Below are 8862 nucleotides of genomic sequence, written 5' to 3'. Positions count from 1 at the left end.
TAAGAACTCTATGAGGCAGGTAATATTTTGATCCCCATTACTGATGGAAATTGAAGTATAGGCAGTTAAGTCATATCTTCAAACCATATTCTAATCAAGGAGCAAGCAGATGCACACATTAAAGAAAATATAACTTAAATCATCAGAAGAGATATACATCCAGACTTACATATATGGGTATGACTCTAGCTCGGTGCTCTGACACATTGCTTCACGCTTCATTTGTTCTTTCATGGGTGAATGTGCCTTGCCACTGGAATTCATCATTCTGATCCTCCAAACACTTACAACCTATTTATTCATTTAAAAGATTATCCTTTCGGGCGCCTGGGTGGCTCAGTTGGTTAAGCGACTGCCTTCGGCTCAGGTCATGGTCCCGGAGTCCTGGGATCGAGTCCCACATCGGGCTCCCGGCTCAGCGGGGAGTCTGCTTCTCCCTCTGACCCTCTCCCTTCTCATGCTGTTTCTCTCTCTCTCTCTCAAATAAATAAATAAATAAAATCTTTAAAAAAAAAAAAGATTATCCTTTCCCCCACTAAATTGGGATATTCACATGACCAAAAAAAATATGAACCTCATACTATATGCAAAAAATTATCTCAAAATGGTCATGACCTAAATGTAAAATCTAAAACTATAAAAATTCTAGGAAAGGGGTGCCTGGCTGGCTCAGTCGGAAAAGCACATGACTCTTGATCTTGGGGTTGTGAGTCTGAGCCCCACATTGGGTGTAGCGATTACTTAAATAAGGAAACTTTGAAAAAAAATTCTAGGAAATAAAGCATGGTAGTGACATCGGGTTAGACAAAAATTTCTTAATTAGGGCAAAATAGCAAAAACTCCATAAGAAAACACTTGACAAAGTAAACTTTATCAAAATTAAAATATTTTGTTATTCAGAAGACACTGGTAAAAAAAATGAAAAGACAAGCTATAAACCAGGAGAAAATATAAATATGTATCTTATAAAATATTTATAACTAGAACACATAAAGAGTTCTTAAAGCCAACAATAAGAAGATTTAAAAATTGTCAAGAAATAACGGGTAAAATATTTGAACCGACACTTCACTTAAAGAGAAGATTTAGATGACGAGTAAGCACAAGAAGGATACCCTATGTTATTAATAACTGAAAGATTAAAATTAAAACTTAAATACCACCAGACCTTCATTAGAATGGTTATATCAAAAGACTAACAAATATCAAGTTTTGGTGAGGCTAAGAAGCAACTGGAATTTTCATATACTGCCAGTGGGAAAGCAAAATAGACATTTTTACTTTTAACCATTTTGGAAAACAGTTTGTTTTAGTTTTTGTTGTTGTTGTTGTTACAGTAAGTATTGTTGCAATAAGTATACACTTACCATATGACCCAGCAATTCCACTTCTAGAAATTTACCCAGGAGAAATGAAAACATATGTCCACACAAAGACTACTTCATAGCAGGTTGATTTGTAAGCACCAAAAACTGGCAAGAACTCAACTGTCTATCAAAACTTGTGAGTGGATAAATGAATAGTGGTATATCCATACAAAGGGATACTATTCAGCAATAAAAAGAAACTACTGATACATGCAAGAGCACAGACGGATCTCAAAAGCATTATGTAACCTGAAAGAAGCCAGAAACAACAGACTTCATACTTATAGTCCTATTCTTAAGAAATTCTTAAAAAGGCTAGACTGTAGATATAGAAACCAGACAGGTGATGGCCAGAGGTTAAAGGAGAAGATTGATTGAAAGGGGTCGTGAAAGAAGTCTTTGGGACTATGGAAATACTCTATACAATGATTGTGGCTACCCAACTGTACATATATGTTAAAAATCACTGAAGTGTACACTTTAATGAATTTCAACTTATGCAAATTACACCTCAATAAACTGACACCCCAGAAAGCCTCTTTAGTCTATCATAACACAGCAAATTTGTTGAAGAGCAAATCATTCATACAGAGTCATAAGCCTAAGAAAGATTATTTTTGCATCTTCTTCATTCATCTGTAATTTTTTGCCAGGGTATTTGCTTGCCCATTTATTGTTTCCAGTACCATTTTATCATCTCATGAATTATAAACAAGTATTTTATGATGAAGGACTTTTGCTTTGAAACACATGTTTCATTGAATCACAGATACTAGATTCTGTGAAGGTGAAATACTGTTTTTGCACTGCCAGCATTTAATCAGAATATGGGGTAGGTATGCTTTTTTGATTTACAGGATGTTGAAATCATTTCATCCCTTCAGGACACCCACTGGTAGTGATTGTTTATCTAAGTGGCTGTCGCCCAGATGAAGTTAACAAAATCCTAAATGCTTACAATTCCTCTTGATTCATTATTTTATGCTTGTGTATAAAAATTTGCCTGCTAAACTTATTTCATCCAAAAATTCACATTTCAGATGAGGGGAGGTCTGAAAGCCCAGACGCTTGTTTCCTGCCTTTTCTAACTCATCCATGTCCACATTTATGTAAATGCCAACAGGAGTCTGGACCACCACAGTATCTTAAAAATGGACTTTTAGATAATTGATTGAACTCTAAAACTAAATAAAATAGTTTCTCGTTCCCTTTTCCAAATAAAGCTTTTTGAAGTGATGTGGATAAAAGAGAGAACATGTTTCAAAGTTCAGCATGGAAAATAAGAAATATAAGAAAATAATGATTATGTGGTGCTTTCTGCTTAAAAATATCTTTTTTATACATTATCTCAGATCAAACCAAACCACCAGAGGATCAGCATGACTTAAAATTAACTCCCCAGAAATATTTTTTCCCTTGAATATAGAACATTTCTAAGAAGTTTCCTAACACCTGATCAACCCCGAGACGGCTCAGCACAATATACACCTCACTGCACAGATGACATGTGTCATTCATCTAAAACCTTCACATATCACTTCCATACATGGAATGCAAAGAGAATGATCAGACCTCTCAGGTTGTTAGTGAAAACACACTTTAAAAGCGCTTTTTAAAAATCAATTAAACTCTTGTCATTTTCTAATATAACCAAGTTCCTACTGTTTCAGAACAGCTAATATCTCAAAGTGAAACATTTTTGGCACAGCCATATCTAAAGTACACTTTGAGGCTCTACTCCCTGGATTTCTTCCAGGAGGAAAGCAATTTGCCTGACTAAAAATAATGAGAAGCCACTGAGCACATAGACACGTATTTTAGGAAAGTCAGCTCTAAGATGAATAATGAAGTAGGGTAAGTTGCCATTGGGGATGCATAAAAGGAGATATTGGGGTGTACTTCAAGAACTTGGAAATGAGTTTCCAAGAATTAAATTAATAACACTTCGCATTTTCATAACATAGCAGTAAGCAAAAAGAATATATTATATAATGAAGAGTTTGGACACATGTAGAACTCTAATCAAGGTAGTCATTTGTTTTATCCTTTTTTCTTGCTTTTAAAAAAATTCAGGTATCATACAGAAATATGCACACTATAACAAGAGGACAATAAATAAATAAATGTTGACACTCCTAGGTATTAGGTTAGAGAACTAACGCACAAATCTACCTTTGCTTTCTCCCCACACTCCACTTAAATAATAAAACAGAGACTTCAAGGCATAAGAACAGAAGATGGAAGTAATAGCAGCAAAATTTTGGAAGAGATGGGCTAGTGATAATGACACCAAACTACCTGTTAAGTGGAATCCAAAAGCAGTAGGGGAGAGTGCCAACAATAAATCTTATTTGTTCAACAGAACAGCAGTTGCTAGACCTTCTACCTCTATATAGAAGGTCTGAAGAGTCTTCTTCATAGAATCTGACTAGTTAAAAGGAAAAACCCAGAAGATATGAAAATCAGAGGTTGATCCAAAAAAACCCAGCCATATCGCCCTACAGTAAAAGTTATGGTACACAAGCTCTAACTCCATCCTCAGACCAAAAAGCACAAATAATCCAATTAAAAATGGGCAGAGGACAAAAATAGACATTTTTCCAAAGAAGACATACAGACAGCCGACACATAGAAAGGTGTTAACATCACTAATCACCAAGGAAATGCATGTCAAAACCAAAATAAGGTATCACCTTATACCTGTCAGAGTGGCTAGAATCAAAAAGACAAATAGTAAGTGTTGGCAAGGATGTGGAGAAAAAAGAATCCTCATGCACTGTTGGTGGGAATGCAAATTGGAGCAGTCACTGTGGAAAACAGTATGGAGGTTCCTCAAAATAATTGAAAATAGAATTACCATATGATTCAGTAATTCTACCACTGTGTATTTACTCCCCCCAAAAATGAAAACACTAATTTGAAAAGAGATATGCACTGTTATATTTAATGCAGCATTATTTACAATAGCCAAGATATGGGAACAACCCAAGCATTCGTCCATGAATGAATGGACAATGAAGGTGTGGTATTTATACACAATGGAATATTACTCAGCCACAAAAAAAAAAAATGAGATCTTGCCAGTTGCAACAACATGGATGGACCTAGAGGGTACAATGCTAAGTAAAATAAGTCAGTCAGAGAAAGACAAATACAATATGATTTCATTCATATGTGGAATTTAAGAAGCAAAACAAATGAACGAACAGGGAAAAAAAAGCCAAAAAAACCCCCAGACTCTTAAGTATGGAGAATAAAGAGCTGGTTGTCAGAGAGGAGGTGGGTGAGGGGATGGGTGAAAGAGGTAAAGAGGATTAAGAGTACACTTATTTCGATGAGCACTGAATAATGTATAAAAATGTTGAATCATTATATTGTACATAAGAAACTAATATAACAGTGTATGTTAATTACATTTCAATTAAAAACAAAAAAAACAAAAAACCCGGGCACCAGGGTGGTTCAGTCGGTTAAGCAACTGACTCTTTTTTTTTTTTTAAAGATTTTATTTATTTATTTGAGAGTGAGAGAGAGGACTAGCAGAGGAGAGAGACAGAGGCAGAGGGAGAAGCAGACTCCCCGCTAAGCAGGGAGCCCGAAGTGGAGCTCAATCCCAGGACTCTGAGATCATGACCTGAGCTGAAGGCAGATGCTTGAAAGATAAAATTGAGTAAATCTCTCAAAAAGAAGAGCAAACAGATTAAGAGAAAAAAGATTTGGAAAGAAGTGATGAAAATCACTAGTTCAGTAAGTTTAATATCTGAATAATAGAAATTACAGGAAAAGGAACATAGAAAATGAAGAGAGAAAATCATTAAAGATTTTTCAAGAAAATGTCCCCAGAATTGAAGGACATGCTCTTTCAGATTGAAAAACCTCAGAACAGGGGAGCCTGGGTGGCTCAGTTGGTTAAGTGTCCAACTCTTGGTTTTGGCTCATGTCATGAATTCAGGATCATGATATCGAGCCCCACACTGGGTTCTGTGCTCAGCATGAAGTCTGCTTGAGATTCTTTCCCTCTCCCTTTGCCCCTCCCCCTGCTCTCTCTCTCTCTCAAATACAATAAATAAAATCTTTAAGAAAAAACTCAGAACAATGAATTAAAATATACTATACTAAAACATATTATGAAATTTCAGGAACCTGGTGACCAAGAGCACAGTAAAAAGCAGGTCACATTCAAACAATATTATCATAGTAACCTTAAAGATATATAGCAATAACTTTAAAATACTGAAGGACGGAGGTATATTTATGGTCCCTGACTGAATGACTTCTCAACCTCAAGGTGGTATGGAAGCAATACATATTAAATAGAAACTGTACTTCAAATTTTGAATGTTGATCTTTTCCCAGACTAGCAGGAAGTGCTCCGATGCTCTCTCATGATGCTGAACAGCAGTGGTGAGCCAAAGTTCCCAGTCATCCACCCCAGCAGGAAGCTAAACAACCACATGCTTACAACCATTCTGTACCCATACAACCATTCTGCACCCATACAACCATTCTGCTTTTCATTTCCAGTACGCTATTCAATAAATTACATGAAGTATTCAACACTTTATCATAAAATAGGCTTTGTGTTATGTACAACTGTGGGCTAACGTGTTATGAGCATGTTTAAGGCAGGCTAGGGTAAGCTATGATGTTTAGTAGGTTAGGTGTATTAAATGCTCTTTCTTCTTTTTTTTTTTTTAGATTATTTATTTATTTGAAAGACAGCAAGAGAGAGAGAGAGAGAGTGCGCAAGAGGGAGAAGCAGACTCCCCTCTGAGCAGGGAGCTGGACTCAGGGCTCAATCCCAGGATCCTGAGATCATGACCTGAGCTGAAGGCAGATGCTTAACCGACTGAGCCACCCAGGCACGCCTTAAATGCTTTTCAATTACAGTATTTTCAACTTCCAATGGATTTATCAAGTCATAACCATCATTAAGTTGAGGAAGATCTGTACAGTATATCCAGTCAGACTAAAAATTAAAAGTGAAGGTAAAGACCATTTTGGACATGCAGGATGTTTGAAGTTTACCTTCCCCTCCTCCTCTTTCTCAGGAATCTACAGGAGCATGAACTTCACTAAAATGAAGATGTAAGCCAAGAAAGAGGAAGATATATTAATGAAAAATTGTACACTCACTAGAGACCAAAAGAATTCCCAGGTGACGGTGAAGGAAGTTTCTATAATAACAGCTGTGCCTCAGCAAAGAAGGAAAACAATCCAGACTGGAGTAGGGTAGAAAGTTCTTCAGGAAGAGATTTCTTCACAAGACAAAACTGACAGAACACTTGATGTATTTCAACATCTTGAAAGGATAATTGTATGACCTTTAGGGAAAATATAAAACTATGCAAGGAAAGCAAAATTATCAAGATTCACTACATAGCTCACTGTCAACTGTTTTGAGCTCTATCAAGAGGATGTGGGCTCGGAAGTGGCACTTGTGCAGTGGAGAGTGGGAGTGGTGAAATTCAGCTCAATCTGAAAATTCTGCAGTTGGAAGTCAATAGGCCATGCCTAAAATCAACAAACCAAGAAGTGGCAATAAAGCATGTTATTTATAGACACAGAAATACATCCCAAAATAATCCTCCAAAAGTGAGAGTATGGGCAAGTAGACTGATGGTTTCTACAACAAATTTTATAAGAACTATTTGTCTCTTTGAAATCAGTATATGTATAACTTTGTTAAAAATGTTTTGAGGAGCATGGTGCTCTCTTCTCCCCTCGATGGCCTGTGCTCGTCCATTGATATATGTGTACTCCGAAAAGGGGGAATCATCTGACAAAAATATTACTTTGCCTGCTGTGTTCAAGGCTCCCATTCAACCTGATATTGTGAACTTTGTTCACACCAACTTGCGCAAAAACAACAGGCAGCCATATGCTGTCAGTGAATTAGCAGGTCATCAAACCCGTGCTGAGTCTTGGGGTACTGGCAGATCCATGGCTCGAATTCCTGGAGCTCGAGATGGTGGGACTCACCATTCTGGCCAGGGTGCTTTTGGAAATATGTGTCGTGGGGGCCGCATGTTTGCACCAACTAAAACCCGACGCCATTGGCATCGCAGAGTGAACACAACACAGAAGCAATATGCCATCTGCTCTGCCCTGGATGCCTCAGCCTTACCAGCACTGGTCATGTCAAAAGGTCATCATATTGAGGAAGTTCCTGAACTTCCTTTGGTGGCTGAAGATAAAGTTGAAGGCTACAAGAAGACCAAGGAGGCTGTTTTGCTTCTTAAGAAACTTAAAGCCTGGAATGATATCAAAAAGGTCTATACCTCTCAGCAAATGAGAGCTGGCAAGGGCTAAATAAGAAACCGTCATCGTATCCAGCGCAGGGGACCCTGCATCATCTACAATGAAGACAACAGTATCATCAAGGCCTTCAGAAACATCCCTGGAACTACCTGACTTAATGTAAGCAAACTGAACATTTTGAAACTTGCTCCTGGTGGGCATGTGGGACGTTTCTGCATTTGGACTGAAAGTGCTTTCCGCAAGTTAGATGATCTGTATGGCACTTGGCGTAAGGCTGCCTCCCTCAAGAGTGACTACAACCTTCCCATGCACAAAATGTTTAATACAGACTGTAGCAGAATCTTGAAAAGTCCAGAGATCCAAAGAGCCCTCCAAACATCATGAAAGAAGACTCATTACAGGGTCCTGAAGAAGAATTCACTGAAGAACCTGAGAATCATGTTAAAGCTAAACCCATATGAAAAGACCATGCACCAGAACACCATTCTTTGCCAGGCCAAGAATCACAAACTCCAGATGGATAAGGCAGAGCAGCCTTAGAAGCCAAATCAGATGAGAAGGGGGTTCCAGGCAAGAAGCCTGTGGTAGGGAAGAAAGGAAAGAGGGCTCCTGGTGTGAAGAAGCAGAAGAAACCTTTGGTGGAAAAATAGGCTGCAGTTACCAAAAAACCAGCAGCTGACAAGAAGCCTGCAGAAAAGAAACCCACCACAGAAGACAAGAAGCCTGCTGCCTAAAAACTTACATGTGTTTATTCTATAAAAGTCAAATTATTTTGGATAGCTTATTTTGAATAAAGACCTGATCAAAATGTTTTAAAGGAGCAACATAGCAAGTGGTTACTTATGGAGATTATAAATATACAGCAATAAAACATAAAAAGAGCACCAACTTCCTAATGTGATGTGAATACTGGTAGCATAAGATGAATTTTTCACTAACATCATACATGGAATTAGTAAGTACATATCTCAAAAAATTTAGATAGAAGTGAAGATGACATTGTCAAATTTCCAGCAGCCTAAGACCTAAAGTGAACACCATTACACTCCACTGCTTTGAAATAATAACGTGGAAACTAATGAGAGGTAGCTTTTGCCAAGTTACTTATATTTATTATAGAATTATATAACAAAACAAAAAAGATTCAATTTAAAATTACCCAATCCATCTAAACTAAACTTTCCTATTAGTATACTCACCATGGGACGCCTGGGCGGCTCAGTCCGTTAAGTGT

At 37.4% G+C, this 8862-nt stretch overlaps 1 pseudogene; it reads left to right on the top strand.

Moving 5' to 3' along the window:
• The first annotated feature begins 7076 nt into the window (after positions 1–7076).
• Positions 7077–8362, top strand: LOC110582512 (annotated as a pseudogene).
• Positions 8363–8862: the final 500 nt, after the last annotated feature.

Source organism: Neomonachus schauinslandi, chromosome 1 (assembly GCF_002201575.2).
Source record: "Neomonachus schauinslandi chromosome 1, ASM220157v2, whole genome shotgun sequence".
In the NCBI taxonomy this organism is placed as follows: Eukaryota; Metazoa; Chordata; class Mammalia; order Carnivora; family Phocidae; genus Neomonachus; species Neomonachus schauinslandi.
This window is presented reverse-complemented; position numbering and strand designations above follow the sequence as displayed.